Genomic DNA, 24,782 nt, shown 5'->3' on the forward strand with positions numbered 1-24,782 from the left:
GTTTGTTTGTTTGTTTGTTTGTTTGTGTACTATGTAATAAGTTCTATTTAACTATAATGACCCTGGTGTGGCTCATACACTGCATTATTGATTACTATAATTAGCACATTCCTCAGTTATTGTGAATCCTGTCAGTGGAAAAAAACAGTAACAACAACAACAACAAACAAAAGCCGAAGAAAGAAACAAACCAGAGAAATTTCCAAATAAAAATCAGCCGTATTACGCACGCATTACAACAGCAGCATCGAGCGAAACAAAAGTTCACATGCTGGAAAATATTATGAGCGAGCGTGTGCATTTTCATGCTTCCCCAAACCCGCAGCGTTTGGAGTGGTTTGGAGAGATGGATGTTTATAAATGATGGGCGGCAGTGTCGACACACACCGCAAAGACACACACACACACACACGACACACCCAGTGGATGGACATGCATGATGTTCTTAACCTCAGACTGGAAATTAAAGTGACTTAATTATTTGGTGTGTAATGTAATGTAGCTGATTGTGAACAGAAAAGGATTAAAACAGATCTATTTTAAGAAAGGGGGTTACTTTCTTAATCACTGCTACTAGAGTAGAGCAATCTGACCAATCATAACAGAACAGAGCAATCTGACCAATCATAACAGAACAGAGCAATCTGACCAATCATAACAGAACAGAGCAATCTGACCAATCATAACAGTGTGGGCTTTTGACCAATCACAGAGTACCTCTCAAACAAAATGAAGAACTTGTGAATTGGTTGTGATCTTGCAATCAAATGCATCAGAAAGTGTGTGAAGGTCTTCAGGCGTCCTGACAGATGGTGAAAACACACTTAAATCTCCTTAAAAACAGCCAGAAACCCTGCAAAATGAATGAACAACAACAAATAAAAACAGTCATAGATCAGTGCATAGTGTAGTGCCCCCAAAGATACTGTATTCTACCATAAACCCCCACCAATACAAATTCTGTTCATTCATCAATTACTGCACATACATTGAATAGACATGTACTCTCTCTCTCTCTTTCTCACACACACTCATTTTCTCTCTCTCTCACACACACACAGTTTTCCTGCAGGTGTGTGACCTCTGCGCTGAAAGGTCGCTGTTCTGTCCCCGTGGTCACCTGTTTTTTTCAGTTTCCGTCAACATAATGATGTAATTGGCCCACCGACCCCAGAATTAACCTTTGACCTGCGCTGCCTGACATAACGGAACCATCACCTGAGATCCCATGACCCTTCCCTCTGGCCAGGAAGTCACGTTTCTATTTTAGGAGGCCAAATAAGAGCAGCGTGTCTTTTAGCTTTCTTCAAACTGATTGTAGGCATCTCAGGATTATGTAGAAGAAAACGTTACCATTTATCCTTCATCCATGACTGTCTACAAAGAAAATACATTTTGAAAAATGTTCATGCTGCTCATTTTCTTATAATGTAAAAAAAAAAGAAATAACACCCACGTCTGATATAATTAGAGATTCCTTTAGGCAATAAGTTTTCATCATGCAACTCATTTTAAGATATTTTATTGCATTTATTGTGATTTGTACAATCTCAAAAAGTCTGAAACAAAAATATAAATATAAAATAAATATATTTATTATAATTCACCTGAAAATTGCACAGAAATGGTAACCGTGTACAGGACTCTTTGGATTTTGATTTAATATATATATAACATATATACACTCACTGGCCACTTTATTAGGTATACCTGTCCAACTGCTTGTTAATGCAAATTTCTAACATGGCTGCAACTCAGTGCATTTAGGCATGTAGACATGGTCAAGACGATCTGCTGCTGTTCAAAGTGAGCATCAGAATGGGGAAGAAAGGGGATTTAAGTGACTTTGAACGTGCCATGGTTGTTGGTGGCAGATGGGCTGGTCTGAGTATTTAAGAAACTGCTTGATCTACTGGGGTTTTCACGCACAACCATCTCTAGGGTTTACAGAGAATGGTCCGTCAAAGAGGAAATATCCAGTGAGCGGCAGTTCTGTGGGCGCAAATGCCTTGTTGATGTTAGAGGAGAATGGCCAGACTGGTTCCAGCTGATAGAAAGGCAACAGTAACTCAAATAAGCACTCGTTACAACCGAGGTCTGCAGAAGAGCATCTCTGAACACACAACACGTCCAACCTTGAGGCGGATGGGCTACAGCAGCAGAAGACCACACCGGGTGCCGCTCCTGTCAGCTAAGAACAGGAAACTGAGGCTACAATTCACACAGGCTCACCAAAACTGGACAATAGAAGATTGGAGAAACGTTGCCTGGTCTGATGAGTCTCCATTTCTGCTGCCACATTCAGATGCTCGGGTCAGAATTTGGCCTCAACAACATGAAAGCATGGATCCATCCTGCCTTGTATCAGCAGTTCAGGCTGGTGGTGGTGTTGTAATGGTTTGGGGGATATTTTCTTGGCACACTTTGGGCCCATTAGTACCAACTGAGGATGGTGTCAACACCACAGCCTACCTGAATATTGTTGCTGACCATGTCCATCCCTTTATGACCACAGTGTACACATCTTCTGATGGCTACTTCCAGCAGGATAACACACCATGTCATAAAGCACGTATCATCTCAGACTGGTTTCTTGAACATGACAATGAGTTCACTGTACTCAAATGGCCTCCACAGTCACCAGAGCTCAATCCAATAGAGCACCTTTGGGATGTGGTGGAACGGGAGATTCACATCATGGATGTGCAGCCGACAAATCCGCTGCATGTGCATGAAGCTATCATGTCAATAAGGAGCAAAATCTCAGCAATATTTCCAAAGTTTTGTGTGACTGTCGCTTTAAATTCAAATGAGGTTGTGCTTTTTCAACATGCCTTACAAATGCCTACGTGTCAGCATAGTGGCAGATTCAAAAACAAGCCTAAACTTCTATGCTAATGAGGGAGAGATGGTCACTAGTGGGCGGGGTTTTCCCCCTCTGATGGCTCGCACAAACGGAGAATGTCAATAAAAGTGTTTCTGTGGACTGTTTTTATCTAGTCTGATTATATAAAATAAAATACATTTATACACACACATATATATATATATATATATATATATATATATATATATATATATATATATATATATATATATATATATATATATATATATATATGCTGCACAACTGTTTAAACTGCTTATAATAGTGATTTTTTGATAATTATTAGGTCCTCTTTAAAAGAATCAATACAAATAAATGCACAGGATAGCATTTAAAAATGAAGTTTCTGATCCACCTGTGCAGCTTCTAATAAGCGACTTACAGATCGAATGACAACAAAACGCAATCCCAGCGATTTCAGACCCTCGCTGATAATAGTCCAGCTTGAGTTTCACAAACAAAGCTCTCTTTCAGACCGACTCCTCCTTATTATAATCAAGGACTTTAGTTTGCAGAATATTGTGTTTTTTTGTGAGCGATATTGTGCGCTTGCTGAAAAAAAAAACACCTTTACGCAGGAGGGCAGAACGGATGGATTATGGGATTTATCCAGAAGTTGTTCCTCAACGAGTAACTAGACTCCGTTCAGGCGGACAGGCCAAATTGCAGAGACATAGATGCTAAATGCTGGAAAATTCGGGAAGGGTAACACTATCTACCCGCTTACAACTGTCGGATAATCCGCTACATGTGCTGAGGACATCCTAAAACCTCAGCGTTTGGCATCAGAACGGAGTCACATACAATTAAGTTTCCGATCCTGACAAAACCTCTCATGGGAAACCGCAAAAAAAACTGGGGAACTCCTATTTGTTTGGTTATATCAGGACATGCTGATTCACAATGATGCAGCATCAGTTGTTTTAATCCAGGCTTTATGTGTTAAAATCACTGATATCTGACGGCTGACTGCATCTCTTCATTAATCAAACGCCTCTGACGTCAATCCCAGAGTAATAGCAATCATTAAAAAGCCATGCTTACGTAATGCTTTATGATGTGGATTTGTAATATTAATGCATGGTAACGCTTCTGCATGCTCTGTTACTGATTGTGATCACGTACTGTATAGGGTGAAGCTGGATGGATGTTTGGCTTATTTTTTATGCAAATATATTGAATATTGTTTTGAATATCATGTGAAAAGATAAAGAGTGGATGTTTTTGGAGGTATTTGTGGTACACTTTTTATTGTTTCGATTTTGACGCTTATGCAATGTCTTAGAATCAAAAATGTCAGTGCTTCTGGAAATAATGTCTGGAAATAATGTGCTTTTCGTTGGTCGTAGATGCTATCAGTGTTGCTGTTTATCCAAACATATGAAAATTTGTTCCACACACCATGGGTTACATCCAGGAATTGCATTGACATGCTCACAATCAAATACATAAAGCTCTGAAAATTATTAAAAAAAATTAATTAATTCAATTAATTTAAATATAAACATATGAAAAAAATAAATAAATAAAATGAAATAAAATATAAATTGTAAAAAAATTAAATAAAATAGAAAAAAAAATGAAAAAAACAAACTAAACCAAACTTAAACTCAATTAAATTAAATTAATTAATTAATTAATTTTCCTTCAGCTTAGTCCCTTTATCAGAGGTCACCACAGCAGAATGAACCGCCACCTTATCCAGCATATGTTTTACACAGCGGATGTCCTTCTCACCGCAACCCAGTACTGGGAAACAATGAAATAAATTAAAAATTAAAAAAACAACACCTCTTAAAGTCAAAATTAGATAAAACTCTGAAAATTATTTAAAAAATTGATTAATTCAATTAAATTCAATTAATTTAAATATAAACATATGAAAAAAATATATATAAAAAAATTAAATTAAATATAAATTATAAAAAAATAAAAATAAAATGAAATAGAAAAAAATAGAAAAAACAAACTAAACCAAACTTAAACTCAATTAAATTAAATTAATTAATTAATTAATTTTCCTTCAGCTTAGTCCCTTTATCAGAGGTCACCACAGCAGAATGAACCGCCAACTTATCCAGCATATGTTTTACACAGCGGATGTCCTTCTAACCGCAACCCAGTACTGGGAAATAATTAAAATAAACTAAAAATTAAAAAAGAAGACCTCTTGACCTCTTGAAGTCAAAATTATTCGCCCTCCTGTGAATTATTTTTTTAAACTAACAAAATTTGTCAAATATTATATTATTAATACTAAAATATTAATACTAAATAAGGATTTTTTCACAGTACTTATAACTTACTATTTCAAATATGTGAACAAAAAATTTTTACAAAAGGACTAATAATTTTGACCTCAAATGTATGTAATTATAAAATAATGCTGATTTGCTGAGCTAATATTATTGGTTATATATTATTGTTGCTCTGTTCTGACTTTGATGGTATACATATAGAAACATCATGTTTTTATAGTAAAATAATTAAGCTTTTCTAGTGTTTTAAGTTTGTAAAGAATTGATTTATTTATTTATTTATTATTATTTTTTTTAAATTCATTTATTTATGTCATCATAGGGGGAAACCCTGCCCACTAGTGAAAACCCCGCCCATCTCTCCCTCATTATCATATATTGACCTTATTCTTCAATGCGGAAGTGCGCTCATTTTTGCTATTGTTTTAGAACCTCCGATCCAGCTGCCTATGGGAGAAATGACTGGGAATAATAAACGGCAGAAAACGGTCAAACTACTTACTCCAAAACAAGTGTTTGCTTGACAATACAGACAAAGTAGAATAATATAATAAGAAAATATCAGTTTGCAACAGCAAGCAGCAAAACGAGCTGTTTTTAACGTCTAAAAATGAATGGAAGTAAATGAGACCGGAAGTCTCGAGCCAAAATGATTCAAATGGTTGCGCCCGCTCGTACGCGGAGAATAAGGTGAATAGGACGTTAGTCTTGTTTTTGAGTCTGCCACTATACTAACACACAGGCATTTGTAGCTCCGCCCTCTTTTGAAAAGAGCGCAATCTCGTTTGAATTTAAAGCGACAGTCACCAAAACGCCACATCGTTATGATCAAAGCCTAAAAGGGTCAGTTTCAGAGAGTTATAAAACATTATTCGTGTGGTATTTTGAGCTGAAACTTCACACACACACTCTATGGACATCAGAGGCGCATTTTAGATCTTGTAAATAGGATCACAATAGGTCCCCTTTAAATACTAGTAATATGTCAAGTTATCTTTGATCCAATAAATGCATCTAAATCAGAAAATGTATTATTCCAAGCTTTTTGACTGGGTTGGGTAGATGGGCAGAACTCTGTGTGAACTGTGAAGTTTGCGTCTATAAATATCCGTCAGACTCAAACATTAGTCATTCCCACAGGTTTGCACTGTGTTTTATTCCTCAGTTCGGTGTCATTCCAGTCTCTCATCTGTTTACTTTGATTTGTTTAGACTGTTAATCATCATGTCTGTGATCACATCTCGTCCCATCACCACCCGAGGGAATCCACTCAGTACCAGACCGGCTTTGTTTAACTCCTGCAAACAATGGTAAGCTGCCATTTTTGTGCTCGTTTGGTAAAAAAAAAAAAACTGCTGGAGTTCAGTCAACTTGAATCTGGCTGGTAATGAAATGCCTTTATTGAGTAGGATGTGGGATTGCGCGTTTTCGCGAATACATCAGTGCGTTTGTTTCACGCATGTGTTCCTGTGGTGGTCCTAAGAGTTTCTGGAGCTTCACTTTTATTTAATCATTCCTAATTATCATCTCTAATTACTCATTATACGTTTTACACTCCTTTTCCAATTTCCTGCGGCTTCTCTCCCATCCAGAAAGCTCAGTTATCATCCGCCATCACGTCAGCCATGACTTCATACGCAACTTTTGTCTATAAAAGAAGCGCGCGGAGAGCAAACATCTATAAAAGCCAATCAGGCTGTGTAATGAGATGACATCATGAGCGTTGTGATGATGTCACTGGCCTGTGTTTTCATTGGAGAAGGAAAACTAATGCGTATTCAACTGGGACAAACAGAACCGTATTGTTTCTGCCTTAAATCTCTGGCAGAATCACTTTCACTGAAAGTACTTCCAGGCTTATAAATTCATCTCAATGAGGAACATGGTTTTTTTTTTGCTAGTGCCCACAACTTACCAGTCAATTTTGTTTTATTGTGCCTAATCACGCTGGAGTGGGAAGTGCCATTTTCACATTAAAATGACTAAATGTATTTGTGTCGGCATGCTATTTTGAGTTACGCTGTGTTCAGATCAACTCAACTCAACATCAGGGCATATTTCTTCAATAACTTTCCTTCAAAAAATGCTTTGATCTTATTAAATTGGTTTAGCCTGTGATTTAATACAGATTATTAACATGCAACATTATTATTAGAGAAAGTATAGAGTATTTCTAGAATAACAAATATAATTTTCCAGCATCAGGGTATGATTTATCAATAAATTCCTTTAAAAAAAACTTTAATCTTATTAAATTGGTTAAGCCTGTGATTTTAAAATAATCTTTAGTGCCATACCTTAACATGCAACATTATTATTACAGATATAATACAGAGTATTTATAGAATAACAAATATAATTTTCCAACATCAGGCCATGATTTATCAATAACTTTCCTCACACAGCTGAGCGGGCTTGACAAACTACCTGTGGAAAATCCACTCATTCATCTCAAAGAAGCAAACAAACAAATAAATTGATAAATAAGCAAATAAACTAACAAACAAGTAAATAAACAACTAAATGAATGAGCAAGTCAAAAAATAAACTAACAAACAAGTAAATAAATAAGCAAATCAATAAATAAACAAACAAATAAACGAACAAAGTAAATAAGCAAATAAATAAATCAACTAACAAGTAGATAAATTAATAAATAAGAAATAAACTAACAATTAAACCAACAAACAAGTTAATTAATAAACAAATACATAAATAATTAAATAAATAGATAAATAATTAAATAAATAAACAAGAAAATAAACAAATGAATAAAATAACAAATAAACTAACAAGCTAATAAATGAGCAAATCAATAAATAAACGAACAAAAATAAACTAACAAACAAGTAAACAAATGAATAAGCAAATAAATAAATAGACAAATGAGCAAATAAACAAATGAATTGATAAATAATCAAATAAACTAAATATCAAAAAGTAAATAAACAACTAAATAAAATAGCAAGTCAAAAAATAAACAAATAATAAACTAACAAGTTAGCAAATCGATAAATAAACAAACAAATCAATTAATTAATAAATAAGAAATAAACTAACTATTAAACTAACATACAAGTTAATTAATAAACAAATACATAAATTAATAAATAAGCAAGTAAACAAATTAATAAAATGACAAATAAACTAACAAGTTAATAAATGAGCAAATCAATAAATAAACAAACAAAAATAAACTAACAAACAAGTAAACAAATAAATAAATAGACAAAGTAGCAAATAAACAAATGAATAAAATAACAAATAAGCTAGCAAATAAATAAACTAACAAACAAGTAAATGAATAAATAAAAAAACAAATAAATAAGTCAATACATCAATAAATAAGCAAATAAATATACTATTAAATAAGCAAGTAAACAATGAATAAAATAACAAATAAACTAACAAACAAGTAAATAAATAAGCCAATCAATAAATAAACAAACAAGCTAAAAAACAATTAAAGCAAATAAACTAACAAATAAACAAACAAGTAAATAAATAAGCAAATCAATAAATAAACTAACAAAAATAAACTAACAAACAAGTAAACAAATAAATAAATAGACAAATTAGCAAGTAAACAAATAAATAAAATAACAAATAAGCTTGCAAATAAATAAACTAACAAACAAGTAAATGAATAAATAAACAAACAAATAAATAAGTCAATACATCAATAAATAAGCAAATAAATAAATTATTAAATAAGCAAGTAAACAATGAATAAAATAACAAATAAACTAACAAACAAGTAAATAAATAAGACAATCAATAAATAAACAAACGAGCTAAAAAACAATTAAAGCAAATAAACTAACAAATAAACAAACGAGTAAATAAATAAATAAGCAAATAAACTAACAAACAAGTAAATGAATAAACAAAATAAGACTTTCTGCACAAGAAAAAACAAACAAACAAATGAAATATTGTGAAAAGTTCCTTGCTCCACTTTGGAAATATTTCAATAAAACACACAATGTGTTGTATTGCGGGTATGGTATAGTATTGTGTGTATTTGTATAGTATTGTGTAGTATTGCGGGTATGGTATAGTATTGTGTGTATTTGTATAGTATTGTGTAGTATTGTGGGTATGGTATAGTATTGTGTGTATTTGTATAGTATTGTGTAGTATTGCGGGTATGGTATAGTATTGTGTGTATTTGTATAGTATTCTGTAGTATTGTGGGTATGGTATAGTATTTTGTGTATTTGTATAGTATTGTGTAGTATTGTGGGTATGGTATAGTATTGTGTGTATGCAGAAACACTAGCAGCTCTGTTTCCTCAGCATTATGAGGCAATGCAGTGATAATAGCATAATGAGTTAGAACAGCCGTAGCACAGTTTACTTCACTATCAGCCTGACTGAAAAGTGCTTCTATTGTGTATTTGAGGTAGTTTTGTGATTTAACCCTGAAGTTTTCAGCCTCCTCCACAGTTAGCAGATGTTCACAGTTATCTGTTCAGAGGCTTTTCACACTCTTCTACAACTTCATTGCGTTGTGGTTTATGTAGGGACACAATGCAAACCTGGGTGTGTGTGTATATATTGGTTTAGCTTGTGTTTTTAAAATAGATTATTAAATCTTTACCACCACACATTAACATTAACATTATTCTTACAGAAAGTATAGAGTATTTATAGAATAAAAATGATAATTTTTCCATCAGGGCATGATTTATCAATAACTTTGCTTTAAAAAAAATCTATTAATAAGCAAAAAAATAAACAAACAACTAAACAAATAAATACAATAGCAAATAAACTAACAAACAAGTAAACAAACAACAAAAAAACAAATAAAACAACTAATGAACATCATTGAAAATCAATATAACAAACATCTTTGTTTCTGAACAGAGCGGCGTAATCTGCATATTTGTTGATGTCTGTTTGACTGTTCTTTTCTGGACATTTCTCATGGTTTTCTGCTGCCCGCTGAGATTTCTTCCCCTTTGCTTTATTCTGGGTTTTGGTTCTTCATGATATGACAGAAACTTTCCAGAACAAAAGCATCACCTTTCTGTTGAGCACAAAGCTCTGCATTGTTGTGTGTTTTTTGCACCTGTGATCGTGGTCAGAAGTGCTTTCTTGGTTTCCTTTCCTAATATATTGAACAATGAATCACAATGCTGCCCGCTCAGTGGCACAGATCTGCGGTTTCTTGTACAAACAAGCATTGATTATCATGTGACGTCTGAAGTCTTCTAAGGTTTATTTTTTATTTTTTTTGTCATTTATCTCATCTCATTTTATTTAATTTTATTTTATTTTATTTATTTTTTATTTATTTTTTATTTATTTTATTTTATTTTATTTTTTTTTTTTATAATTTTTTTTAATTTTATTTATTTCATTTTATTTATTTATTTATTTATTTTATTTTATTTTATTTTATTTTATTTTATTTTATTTTATTTTATTTTATTTTATTTTTTTATAATTTTTTTAAATTTTATTTATTTCATTTTATTTATTTATTTATTTATTTATTTATTTATTTTATTTTATTTTATTTTATTTTATTTTATTTTATTTTTTTTTTTATATATTTTTATATTTATTTTATTTTATTTTATTTTATTTTATTTTATTTTATTTTATTTTATTTTATTTTATTTTATTTTAGTCAGTAAATTGTAATGATCAGTAATAACCTTCACCTACTTTTTTTGTTTCCCGAAACCTGTGGAAAGCCACTATATTATTAGAACAACTTATTCTTGTGAAAGAGCATTTATTTATAAATAAATAGGTTTTAAATTTACTCTTCAGAATCATGTTTTTATACTTTTCATAATTCAGTAATTTCACACATTTAACCAAAATTAATCTTAATGTAAATCTTTAACATTGAGTTTTTGAATTAATGAATTAACAGGAAAATATCAAGCATATAAATACACACAATGATACAGGCACAAATAAAAAAGCTTCTCTGTTTACAGCATGCTTACATACACATACATACTAATATATATATATATTTCATTGTCAAATTGCGGCACACCAGATTGACATTTTGAATTTACTCAAAGAAAATGTTAAATGTCAAATATATTGTAATAAATTATTGTTAATTTTATGTGATTTTTTTTTTTTTTTTATGTAAAATATATGTGAAATCAACAGCTTTGGAGTCACTAGCTGGATAGAATATATAAAAGCTGGATAAAGCAAAGCAAAACAAAATTATATATATATATATATATATATATATATATATATATATATATATATATATATATATATATATATATATATATATTTATAATAAACTGATAAAAATTTTATTAAATAATAAAAAATGATTAAAAATGATAAAAAATAAAGTTTAATAAAATGTTAAAAAAAAGGTAATTAAAAGTAAAATAAATAAAAAATAAAAATAAAAAAATAAATATAAAAATAAATACATGATCAAAGTAAAATAAAAATAAATAAATAAAAATAAATATTAAAAAGTCTATAGATTGATGGTTATGAATGAGGAATTAAGAATAAAATAAAATTTTATTAAAAAAATAGTAAAACATAAAATGTAAAAAAATATAAAAAATATAAATGAAATTATAAAATATTTAATACAATTTATAATGTAAAATATTATATTAAAAAATATAATAAAAAAGTAAATAAAGTTTAAATGATTAAATATTAAAGATAAAAAAAGGATGAAAATATTTGCTGAGCTTTGAATAATAAAATAAAATAAAATGTTATTTTGTTTAAATGTTTTAATGTTTAAGGATATAAATGATATAAAATTAAACTAGAAATTATATCAAATTAAAATTTCATTAAAATAAAATAAATAAATAATAAAATATAAAAAATTTCATTAAAATAAAAAATGTATAAAAATAAAAATGATAAAAAATGTAATTTAAATGAAAAAGTTTTATTAAATAAAAATCAATATAATTATATAAAAAGTAATATATTTTACAAAATAAATAAATTAATATTTAAAAATAAAATGAAAATATTTCTGATCTTTGACTAATAAAACATAAAAGAAAAATGTAATTTTCTCTTGTTTAAGTCTTTTAATGTTTGCTTTAATTGCATTCTGCAGTTTTTGTAATTGTAAAATGTTACCAGATTATTAGAGGTTTAGGATTTGGAGCAGGATGGGAATGTGTTTTCTTGTCCTTCAGCTCAGTCATAAAAACAAAGCTGTAATCAAATGCTCTTAGTTCAGTGGAAACTTCCCTCGTAATGAGCCGTTTTTTACACGCTCTCGTGCAGCCGCTGCTAATTGGAATGGAGATTTGCATAGCGATTAATGAGAGTTGGCGACTGTCGTCATATGCATGAGATCTTCAGCTCAAATCATTGTCTTTTTGTTTCTTTCTGCACTGATCTCAAATGCGTGACGTTTTGTGCGTTTGCCATTGTTTTATTGCTGAGGTTTGAGAGTTGTGCTGCTTGTTTGGATCTTCGTAGTCAGACTGAGGATTTTGTTGGACGTATTTGGAGTCTAAATTCTCATAGTGAATTATGTCTGCGACGGTTTTCCAGACGCTCTGCTTTTTAGATCTACAATCCACTGTTGCAGCAGATCCATTGTCACTAAAAGGCTAAAGTGACACTGATCCTGCAGAGAGAGAGAGAGAAAAAAAACTCTGTATATTGATGGTGATGAATGCATAGAGGAATTAAATTAAATTAAAAGATAACTACATTTTTGGTGACCCTGATAAATTAGGGACTACGCCAAAGGAGAAAGAATGAATGAATAAAATAAAATAAAAAAACAATTAAATTAAAATAAAATAAAATAAAGTTAAAAAAATAAATTTAATTAAAATTAAATTTAATTAAATAAAAATGAAAATAAATAAGACAAAAAATATATAAATAATCAAAATAAAAAAGTAATAAATAAATGTTTAAATTAAATTTAATATTAAAATAAATAAATTTAAAAAATCACATTTTTAGCGACCCCTGATAAATAAGGAACTAAGCCAAAGTAGAATGAATGAATTAAACACACACACACACACACACACACACACACATACACACACACACATACATACTCATACTCTACGGCCAATTTAGTTCATCAGTTCCCCTATAGCACATGTGTTTGGACTGTGGGGGAAACTGGAGGAAACCCACACCAACACAGGGAGAACATGCAAACTCCACACAGAAACTCCAACTGACCCAGCCGAGACTCGAACCTGTGACCTTCTTGCTGTGAGGCCACAGTGTTAACCACTGAGCCATCGTGCCGCCCATAATAATAATAATAATAATAATAATAATTGTAGTAGTATTAATGCTCTTCGCAGAATACCTACTATATATAAATATATACATACAGTTGAAGTCAGAGTTATTAGCCCCCCCCCCCCTTTTGAATATTTATTTATTATTATTATTTTTTTTTTTACATTTCCCAAATGATGTTTAATAAAGCAAGGAAATTTTCACAGTATGTCTGATAATATTTTTTCTTTTGGAGACAGTCTTATTCGTTTTATTTCGGCTAGAATAAAAGCAGTTTATAATTTTTTAGAAGCCATTTTAGGTCAGAATTATTAGCCTCTTTAAGCTATATATTTTTTTCAATAGTCTACAGAACAAACCATCGTTATACAATATTTTGCCTAATTACCCTAACCTGCCTAGTTAACCTAATTAACCTAGTTAAGCCTTTAAATGTCACTTTAAGCTGTATAGAAGAGTCTTGAAGAATATCTAGTCAAATATTATTTACTGTCATCATGACAAAGAGAAAATAAATCAGTTATTAGAGATGAGTTATTAAAACTATTATGATTAGAAATGTGTTGAGAAATCTTCTCACCGTTAAACAGAAATTGGGGAAAAAATAAACGGGGGGGGGGGGGGGGGGGGGGGTTAATAATCCTGACTTCAACTGTGTGTGTGTGTATATATATATATATATATATATATACACACATACACATTTGAATAAGTAACAGAATAAAAAAAGAGAAATCTCAAAAGTAAAGTGTGTGCTGAATCCAAAAGGCAGAACATTCCAGTAAAGCACTAATCACAGTAAGAATGCAGTAAACTGCTGCTTCAGGCTTCAGATTTCACTCTCCGCCATGAGCAGAAAGCAAACACACACACACACACACACACACACACACACACACACACACACACACACACACACGCACACACACACACACACACAGGAGAGCTGCTCATGTGGGCTGTGCTGAAAAATACACAAGACATGTTTACTGTGTGTGTTTGTGTTTGTCATCACTATCAATAACAACAGTTTACAATAACAACAACAGCTACTACTGAATGCATTCAAGACAAACATTGAGAGATTTAAACAAAAAAAGCATTACTTTATTTTATATTAAAAGGTCAGTAATGTTTTCATTTTATTTTTTTAATAATTTTTTTTTATTTCTCTTTCATTATTTTTTATTATTTTTATTTTATAACTTTAATTTTTGTTTCATTGTTATTATTATTATTTTTTTACATTTAATTTTACTTTTTAATTTTACTGTATTAATTTTACTTTATTTTTAAATTAAAGTTATTAAACAAAAAACTTTATATTTTGTTTTGTTTTTATATTCAATATTATTTGACTTTTTCATTTTAATTTATATTACTTTTATTTTACCTTTTAACTGATTTCATTAGGACAGTAAGGTCTGACTTTGCTCAGACAAAAAGTCTCATCACTGAACAGAAATAATGTCCAGTATAGAATATGTGCTCATGCTGCAGTGGAAACAGAATGAATATTGTGTCTGACTCCATCATGAGCTTGGAGGACTGCATCCATACATCTCTGACATGACTCAAATCACTGATTAATAAAGTCATCTGGAATGGCAAAGAAAGCCTTCTTGCAGGACTCCCAGAGTTCATCAAGACTCTTTGTGTTCATCTTCAACACCTCCTCCAACTTACCCCCAGACATGCTCAATAATGTTGATGTCTGGTGACTGGGCTGGCCAATCCTGGGGCACCTTGACCTTCTTTGCTTTCAGGAGCTTTGATGTGGAGGCTGAAGTATGAGAAGGAGCGCTATCCTGCTGGAGAATTTGCCCTCTCCTGTGGTTTGTAATGTAATGGGCAGCACAAATGTCTTGATACCTCAGGCTGTTGATGTTGTTCATCCACTCTGCAGATCTCTCGCACGGCCTAATACTGAATGTAACCCCAAACCATGATTTCTCCTTCACCAAACTTGTTATTTGGTGTCATTTAAGTTATTATTTGTTGATCTTACAACTGAAATCGACGAGAAGACTTTTATCAGTAAGTGTATAAACCGTTATCCCAGTACTACTGTTTTATTTGATTTTTTGTAACTTTGTAAACTAACTAAAAAGTGTAATCTCTCTCGATCAAACTTGAATACATGTGATCTGAATGATTCGGGAAGCGATCACTCTACAATCGTCACAAATTTACGATTAATCTACAAGTAAAAAAAATTAATCCAACCGTGATCAGTTACACCGGAGCTCTGACCAAACAAACAATCTGAGGAAGTCCAAATCTGAGCTCAGTCTAAACACAGCAGAGATCTGTATCTACTTCTCTGATATTATGCTTATCTGTCTAGTAAATACACTCTGGTCCTGCTTAATAAGAGTGTTTGGCTGATTATTATGGGTGATTTGCTGAAGGTGACTGCCCTCGACTTTAGCCAAGGAATTTCGATGAGTTCCTGTGGTTAAAACAGCACAAAGTGTTCAGACTCTGAACTGAAGGTCTTTCAGGTTTGAGTGTGTTAAAGAGAGAGTTCTCAAAATGAAGATTTGCTGTTAATTTACACTTCCTTAACTCATAAATGTATTCTTCTTATTCAACAATGACGACGACAATAATAATAATAATAATATTATTATTATTAACAACAATGACAACAACAACATTATTATTATTCTTAACAACAACGAGGATGACAATATTATTATTTTTATTATTATTATTAATATTATTATTATTATTATTATTATTGACAATGACGATGACAATATTATTATTATTATTATTATTATTATTATTATTATTATTATTATTATTATTATTATTATTAACAACAACGACGATGACAATAAAATTAGTATTGTTGATATGACGACGGATATTATTAGTAGTATTATTATGGTTATTATTAATATTAACAATGACGACAGTGGTGACAATATTATTATTATAATTACTATTATTAACAATGACGACAGCGGTGGCAATATTATTATTATTATTATTATTATTATTATTATTATTATTATTATTATTGACAATGACGATGATGATGACAATATTATTATTATTATATATTATTATTATTAACAACGACGACGATGACAAAATTAGTATTGTTGAAATGACAAACGATATTATTAGTAATATGGTATTATTATATATTATTATTATATATTATTATTATGGTTATTATTAATATTAAAAATGACGACAGCGGTGACAATATTATTATTATAATTACTATTATTAACAATGACGATGGCGGTGACAATATTATTATTATTATTATTATTATTATTATTATTATTATTATTATTATTATTATTATTATTAACAATGACGACGTAGATGACAATATTATAATAATTATTATTATTATAATTATTAATATTATTGTTATTATTATTATTATTATTATCATTATTATTATTATTATTATTATCATCATAATTATTATTATTATTATTATCAACGACGACGATGACAATAATTGTTGTTATGATGGATATTATTATTGTTATTATTATTTTTTTATCATCCTTATCCTCATCATCATCATTATTATTGATATTATTAACAACAATGACAGCAACGATGATGATAATAATAATAATAATAATAATAATAATAATAATAATAATAATAATAATAATAATAATAATTCGTTGTTATTGTTATTAAAAATTTTAATTATTTTTTAAAAGTTTAATTAAATCATAACCAATTTTTATTTATAGTAAAAAAATAATAATTGTCAATATATTTTTCTAAATGTTCAGTACAAGATTTACGCAATGCATTGTGGTCTTTTCATTGTAATTGAATGAATATGACGGTGCAACCCTACCCAGATCCCTACAGAAAGTGTAGGCGGTAGTTTATACTCCGCACAATCCGTCCGTTTGTTTGCTTTACTCTGACTTGGAGCATGATGAAATCAGACGCCTCACTTTCATCCCAATCCTAAACAAGACAGTGAGATATAGAGGAAAAAACCAAGCAAAAGTCATGCCTCTGTGCAGAGAAATAAACACAGCAGCGATAAAGCCACACGCTCACTAATTAGTGCCTCGTTTGGAGGAAAAGCCTATCAGGTGAAATCAGAAACCTCCGTCTGAGTATCCGATTAGACGCTGACCTCAGTCATGCCATAATATGTCAATATGTGGTCAGAATTGACATGCCAAGCATCACCGTGTATATTTTCAAGACCAGCGGCCAAATATACAGCACGGATTGGAAGTCGTGCCAGAGATTACTTATGAGCTGCTGCAAAAATCACGAGGTGAAGATCAAGTCCATAATGGAGATTTCGTTGGGTTTGCTTGGGTTTCATGCGCTGTAGGCTTTATTCCTGGCTTAAATTCGCATGGGTGTTAATAACGTGACATTCAGATACATTCAATGACAGATTATGTCTTGTCTGCCAAATTGTTGCAAACAATTTATATGTGTTAAATTTAAACAAACAAATTAAATTTAGTAATGTTCAACTCATTTTGTTTTTTTAAATTCAGCCCAAATAAATTGTTTACAACCACTTAACTTAAAAAAAAAAAACGAGTAAATCCAAGGAATCATCCTTGAATCATTTTTTTCAGTGTGTATACTATAATATAGCTTAAATAAAGGCTGTTACAAAATAGGGGGAATTTATTTTGTTTTATTTTATTTTATTTCGTTTTGTTGTTTTATTTATTTCATTTTAGATACATTTATTAAGATATTATTATTGTTATTTGTTTATTTATTTATTTATTATAAAAAATGTTACAATTAAGTGATTTAACTACTGTTGAATCTCTTGAATCCTGTCAGTTTTAATTTGATTAATTTTATAACATAAACTAAGGCCGTTGCAAAATAGGTAGCGGAAAGTAATTTCAGATATTTTTAATTAATTAATTTATTTATTTTTTATAAAATAAGAATGGTTCAGGCTGCTGGCGGTGGTGTGATGGTGTGGGCCCATTAGTACCTATTTAGCATTGTGTGAAAGCCACAGCCTATGAACACAGTGTACCCATCTTCTGATGGCTACTTCCAGCAGGATAACACATGTTATAAAGCGCCAATCATCTCAGACTGGTTTCTTGAACATGACAATGAGTTCACTGTACTCAAATGGCCTCCACAGTCACCCGAGCTCAATCCAATAGAGCACCCTTGGGATGTGGTGGAACAGAAGATTTGCATCGTGGATGTGCAGCCGACAAATCTGTAAATAAATAAATAGGGACCAAAATCTCCCTATTTATATAGGAATATTTCCAGTACCTTGTTCAATCTATGCTATGAAGGCACCTGGTACTAGCAAGGTACACCTACTGAAGTGTGCGGTTATTGTATATTTAACTGTAACACACACACACACACACACACACACACACACACATATATATATATATATATATATATATATATATAGAAGCTCAGCTCTTTGTTCAATGGTGGAAATGCTGTCAATGTAAACTTTTTTTAATTTATTTTTGGGATTTCCAAATCATGTACAGCACTTGAGGTGAAGATCAAGTCCAGAATGGAAACTTGTTGTTTTTCCTTGTGTTTCATGCGCTGGAGGCTTTATCCTTGGCACAACCTCACCTGTGCATAAATAAAATCACATTTGTTCACAGCGAGGGCACTTTTTTGGAAACTTTTAGCTGTGTCCTGAAGGGTGTGGAAAACTTTGGAGAAAGGCCAATATTAACTGCAATAAATGCACCATAATATACACTAAATGTTATTTGCACCAATATTACTTGAGTCTATGCATAGATAACAAAAAAATCTCTAAATTAACAGTTTTCTGTAATTTGTAATTAATGGTTATTTGTTTTGTTTTATTTTATGTTTTAAATTTTGGGTTATTTTAAAATTGTTTTTTTTATTTTATTTTTATTTTATTTTGTTTTATTTTTAAACTTTAATTAAAATTTAAAAATAATTTTTTTATTTTTATTTTTTATTTTATTTATTTTTTATTTATTATATTGTTTATATATATTTTTATAATTTAAAGAATTTTTATTTTTATTTAATTTAGTTTTTATCTAAGTTTGTTATTTTAAAGTAATGAAATAAAATGAAATATTTTATTTTTTTATTTTATTTTTTTATTTTATAAATTTTTATTTGTATAAAAAAATCAGTAATTAGAAATGAGTTATTAACACTATTATGTTTAGAAATGTGTTAAAAAATCTCCAGAAATTGGAGAAAAAAAAATTGATATATATATATATATATATATATATATATATATATATATATATACAGGGGGCGAATAATTCTGACTTCAACTCTATATTACATGCAGGACATTTCCCTCTGTCCAGTTCAGATGAACAGCTGCATGTATGGTTTTCTCCTCATTTGCAGTGTAAAGTGGGATCTGTGGTTCAGGCACGGTTGGCTCTTCTTCTGAGAGTTTCCATGGGACAGAGGCACGTTTGCTGAAACCAAAACAGCATGTGAGGTTTAGAAAGTGCACTGAATGCTCTGAGATCTTCCGTCCCGCTGCAGTGTCCCTGCTGAACACTTGGATCATTCAGATACTTAAAAAAAATAAGAAATGCTAATGATGCTGTAAAGTGGCATGTGCTCTACTTACTGCAGAGAGACTCTTTACTTTTATGGCGTTGTGCAACACATTATTAAGTTTAAACTTATAATCAATTAAACAAAATATTTGTATTGCAAATATTTTAATGTGTTTATGAAGATGCATGTATTTTTAAAGATACTACTACTAATAATAATATATATATATATAGTATTTATTAATAATAATAATAATAATTTATTATTTTAGTTTATTTATTTTCATTTTTTTGGAAAAAAAGAAACAATTAAGTGAATTTTTGCTGCTGTTAACTTGGATTTCTGTCAGCTTTAATATTATATTTTATTAATATTATAACATAAATTTAACAAAATAGGTGGGGGAAAGTCATTTTATTTTTTATTTATTCATATGTTTTATTTTATTTTATCTTTAATTATTATCAATTTAATTATTTATTTATTGTATTTTATTTTATCACATTTTGTTTTTTATATAATTAAATTTTATTTTATTTTTAATTTAATTAAATATTTTTTTTATATTTTATGTTAATATATTATATTAAATTTTTTATTTTAGCTATATTTATTAAATTTTTTCTTGTTTATTTCTTATTTAATTTATTTATTTTGTGTGTTTTATTTTTTATTTTATTTTCTTTCTTTTTTGTTTAATTTTTAATGTTAATTTTATTTAATTTTATTATTTTTTATTTCATTTATTTTAATTATTCATTTATTTTTGTATTTCATTTTTTTATATTTTAATATATTTTATTTTATCTTTTTTTTAAATGTAATTATTTATTTAATTTTATTTTATTTTTAATTTATTTTGTTTGTTTTGTTTTTTGTTTTATTTTATTTTGTTTTGTTTTGCTAAGTAAATATAATTAAATTAGAAAATCTGCTTGTTTTGCATTTGTTCAATGGTGAAAATGCAGTCAATGTATATTGTAAATAAACAGATTAATGACAATTTGTCAACCCAATCCTATAATGAACATTCAGGATGTGCAGTAGCTTGAATGTTTCTGAATCTCATAATAAAACTAGACCTATTTTTATACCTAATACAGAATAAGGGTGTTTAAAGTTGTGCATCTGCCATTGAGATGACTGTACATACTAACAGTTAGCTTTCTCTGCATGTTATATAACACCTTGACATCTATTCCTACCACGTTTGCATAGTGTTAAGTTCATAAACAAGCATCACCGTGCACCACAGCAGAATCCCAGACAGCGAGAAATTGAAAAATTCCTGTTGTAATTGCGTTCCCACTGCAGTCTTTTTTTTTTTCGGTGGGCATCAGGATACGTGTTGTTGTGCTGGATTTCTCTACAGACGCTCTTTAATAAAGCTGCTCACCTGGAGTCAGTGCAGGAGTCTGTGTTTTTGTAACTGGATCTTGTATGGCTTTATCTGTCCTCGTTTTAGCTCTCCTTATCCTCCCTCTTTTCCTGTCCTTCGCTCTTTCTCTCTGTGGGACTGATTAGCATCTTCTTTTTTCTAAGACTCCAGCTTAAAATCTGCAGCTTTGGCTTCCTCTTAAAGGGATAGTTAACCCAAAATGAAAACCACATCTTAATTTGCTCACCCATGATGTTGGGCTAAATTTAAATGCTATATTTGACTGAACTGCATGTCATTACTCATTTTTAATGTAAGCACACTAACAAACTGTACATGTACAGTATGTGATGCAAATTTTTCAGTCATTAATACGTTCATTCATTCATTCAATCATTCCAGCATATGTTTAAACAGCGGATGCCCTTCCAGCTGCAACCCAGTACTGGGAAACATCCATACACACTCTCATATTCACACACACACTCATACACTACGGCCAATTTAGTTAATCATTTCCCCTATAGCGCATGTGTTTGGACTGTGGGGGAAACCGGAGCACCCGGAGGAAACCCACGCCAACACAGGGAGAACATGCAAACTCCACACAGAAATACCAGCTGACCCTTCTGGGACTCGAACCAATGACCTTCTTGCTGTGAGGCAACAGTGCTAACCACTGAGCCACGGTGTCACCCCCACTTTTTTGCACTCAAATCTGTTTTAATATCGATTAAAATATCTATTTAAATATCGTTTATTGCATCTATTTTATTTGACCTAAATAATCTTATATTTAGATTGCATGAATTCAGATTAATATTAACGACTTAAATTTTCCCCAAAATCTAATAACTGTGTTTTATTTGTATTTTAATTGCAATTCAAATAAATATGGAATATGGACAAAACATAAAGCTGGGCTATTTTTTACTCCCAGTATAATTCATAAACCAAAGACTAATATTTTGAGTTTAATAATTCTTTATTTAGACATAAATTCATCTATTTAGGCATAAATAGGTATTCCAACCCCCTATAAAACGTCTAGTTAACTTAATTTATTCATTAATTCGTTCTTTTTTTGCTCGTTCATTCATTCGTTCGTTCGTTCGTTCATTTATTCATTCGTCCATTCGTTTTTTGGTTGTTCATTCATTCATTCATTTTTCCATTCATTCGTTCATTCATTTTGTTCATTCTTTCAGTCATTCAGCCATTCGTTCAATCATTCATTCATTCATTTTCCAAAAATTTTTAATAACACTATTTAGACAAATATTTTGAGTTTTTTCACATTTTTCCCACATTTGGGTTGAACGAACCCATAATTTTTAGTGTATTTAATTCTTTATTTAGACATAAATAAGCATTCTATCCCCTATAAAATATCTTATTCTTAATTTATTCATTCATTTGTTCATTCATTTGTTTTTGTTCGTTTATTCATTCATTCACTCATTCATTTATTCATTTGTTCGTTCATTCATTCATTCATTCGTACGTTTGTTCATTTATGCATTCATTCATTGATTAATTCATTTGTTTGTTCATTCATTCCTTCAGTCCTTCATTTGTTCATTTATTCATTGATTAATTCATTTGTTTGTTCATTCATTTCTTGAATCCTTCATTTGTTCATTTATTCATTGATTAATTAATTTGTTTGTTCATTCATTTCTTCAATCCTTCATTTGTTTGTTCATTCAGTCATTTGTTCATTCATTCGTTCATTTGTCCATCCATTTATTTATTTATTCATTCATTCGTTTTTGTTCATTCATTCGTTCAATCATTTATTCATTCATTCATTCATTTATCTGTTCAATCATTCGTTTATTTGTTCAGTCGTTCATTCATTGGTTCATTCATTCGTTCATTTTATTCATTTATTTATTATTTTGTCTATACATTCATTTATTCATTCAATCATTTGCTCATTAATTTGTTCATTTATTTACTCATTCTTTCATTTGTTCATTTATTTATTATTAATTCATTCTTAATTAATTCATTCATTCATTGGTTTCATTCATTCATTCCTTCAATCATTCTTTCATTAATTTATTCATTCATTCATTCAGTCAGTCAGTCATTTGTCCGTTCCTTCATCCAATCATTCATTTATTTGTTTATTTGTTCATTCATTCATTTGTTAGTTTACTCATTTGCCCGTTCATTCATTTATTCATTCAATCAATCATTCATTTGTTAATTTATTCATTCATTCATTCACTTTCCAGAAATTTTAAATGGCACTATTTAAACTTGAGTGAAAGCTCCATGCAAGTTACAAATATGGATTTGTACTGGCATGAGGTAAACAATGACAGGATTTTTCCGAAACTCTTGTTGATTTTACCGCTACAGTTGTCTTTAAGGGAGGTTATTGTTTTGCCTACTTAGCTGTCCAGGATAAAACTCTGAAAGGAACCGTATGCAATTCTGTATGATTTCCATACAATTTCACCCAACCTGACTTTCTTAATGCAATTAGTCAGCGAAACAAACCAAGCCTGTGTTTGAGAGCTTCTGAATGACACTGCAGGGATGAAGAACTGCATGTTTAGTGCTCATGTCTGCGTCAGAGCATTGGAAAGCGTATGCAATGCCGTTGGAGATTGGCAGTTTGTGCATTGAGAAGTGCACTGCTCAGGGAACGTTGGGTTAACCACACACGGTTAAAAACGCTCCAGAAAAACCGCGTCTTGATTGGACCGATTGGGCCTGCCATTGCTGCCAATGACAAGCGGTGCCAGTGGATCATAGCCGGCCTGCCACTGATGTTTAATGTTCACACATGCGCTGGGAAACCCTGTCCAAGAAAATCAATTTGGAGAATACACTTTAAAAAAAGGGGGCACTTTTCCATCTGCCTTCTGTCCCTCGTCTTCATCCAAGAGAAAAGCGGTATGAAGAAACCGAGCGCTTAGATTCCTAATCAGTTGAGATTGAGTTTTGTTTATTGACAGCGCAGAAAGACCTCTTGGCAGAAAGCTGTGTGTAAGTACGACAATAATAAAAGCCTCGGTTAATTCGGTTAGAAGTCAAAATCTCCAGACTCGTCTCAGCGGTCCTCTTTTTACATCTGGCGCTAACTCGAACATGCAAAATGGAAAACAGCACTTACGTATTACGTATTAGGTTGTGTTAACCCAACGTTTCCGTCATTTATCAAATTATAAAATGTTTTTCGTCAATTTAACAGATAAAAAAAATGAGCTATCTTGTCAGTTTCGCTTCCTATAGTAAAAAATGTTAATGCAGATTAGATGTGACGGAAGGAAAGGGCCGTTTTAAATTTTATAGACTAGTAAAGAGAGACACCAGGGAGGATTTGGGGAGGGGAACAACATGATCCAGTTGACTAATCCATGGAATATTCATGTTCGGTAAATCAGGTGGGAAGTTCACAACCTGTCGGTCTGTGTAATGGCGGTGGATGATGCTCATTTACAACAAA

The 24,782-nt window shown here is 30.5% G+C and overlaps 1 long non-coding RNA gene across 1 annotated transcript in view; it reads left to right on the forward strand.

The window, feature by feature from the left end:
- The first annotated feature begins 6,364 nt into the window (after positions 1-6,364).
- LOC130238057 (uncharacterized) overlaps positions 6,365-24,782 on the forward strand; it is a 120,813-nt gene continuing 102,395 nt past the window's right edge. Inside the window, exon 1 of the long non-coding RNA XR_008838600.1 lies at positions 6,365-6,455. This is a non-coding gene — a long non-coding RNA (uncharacterized LOC130238057). The remainder of the gene's footprint in view (positions 6,456-24,782) is intronic.

The sequence above is a fragment of the Danio aesculapii genome, chromosome 12, assembly GCF_903798145.1.
Source record: "Danio aesculapii chromosome 12, fDanAes4.1, whole genome shotgun sequence".
NCBI classification, from domain to species: Eukaryota; Metazoa; Chordata; class Actinopteri; order Cypriniformes; family Danionidae; genus Danio; species Danio aesculapii.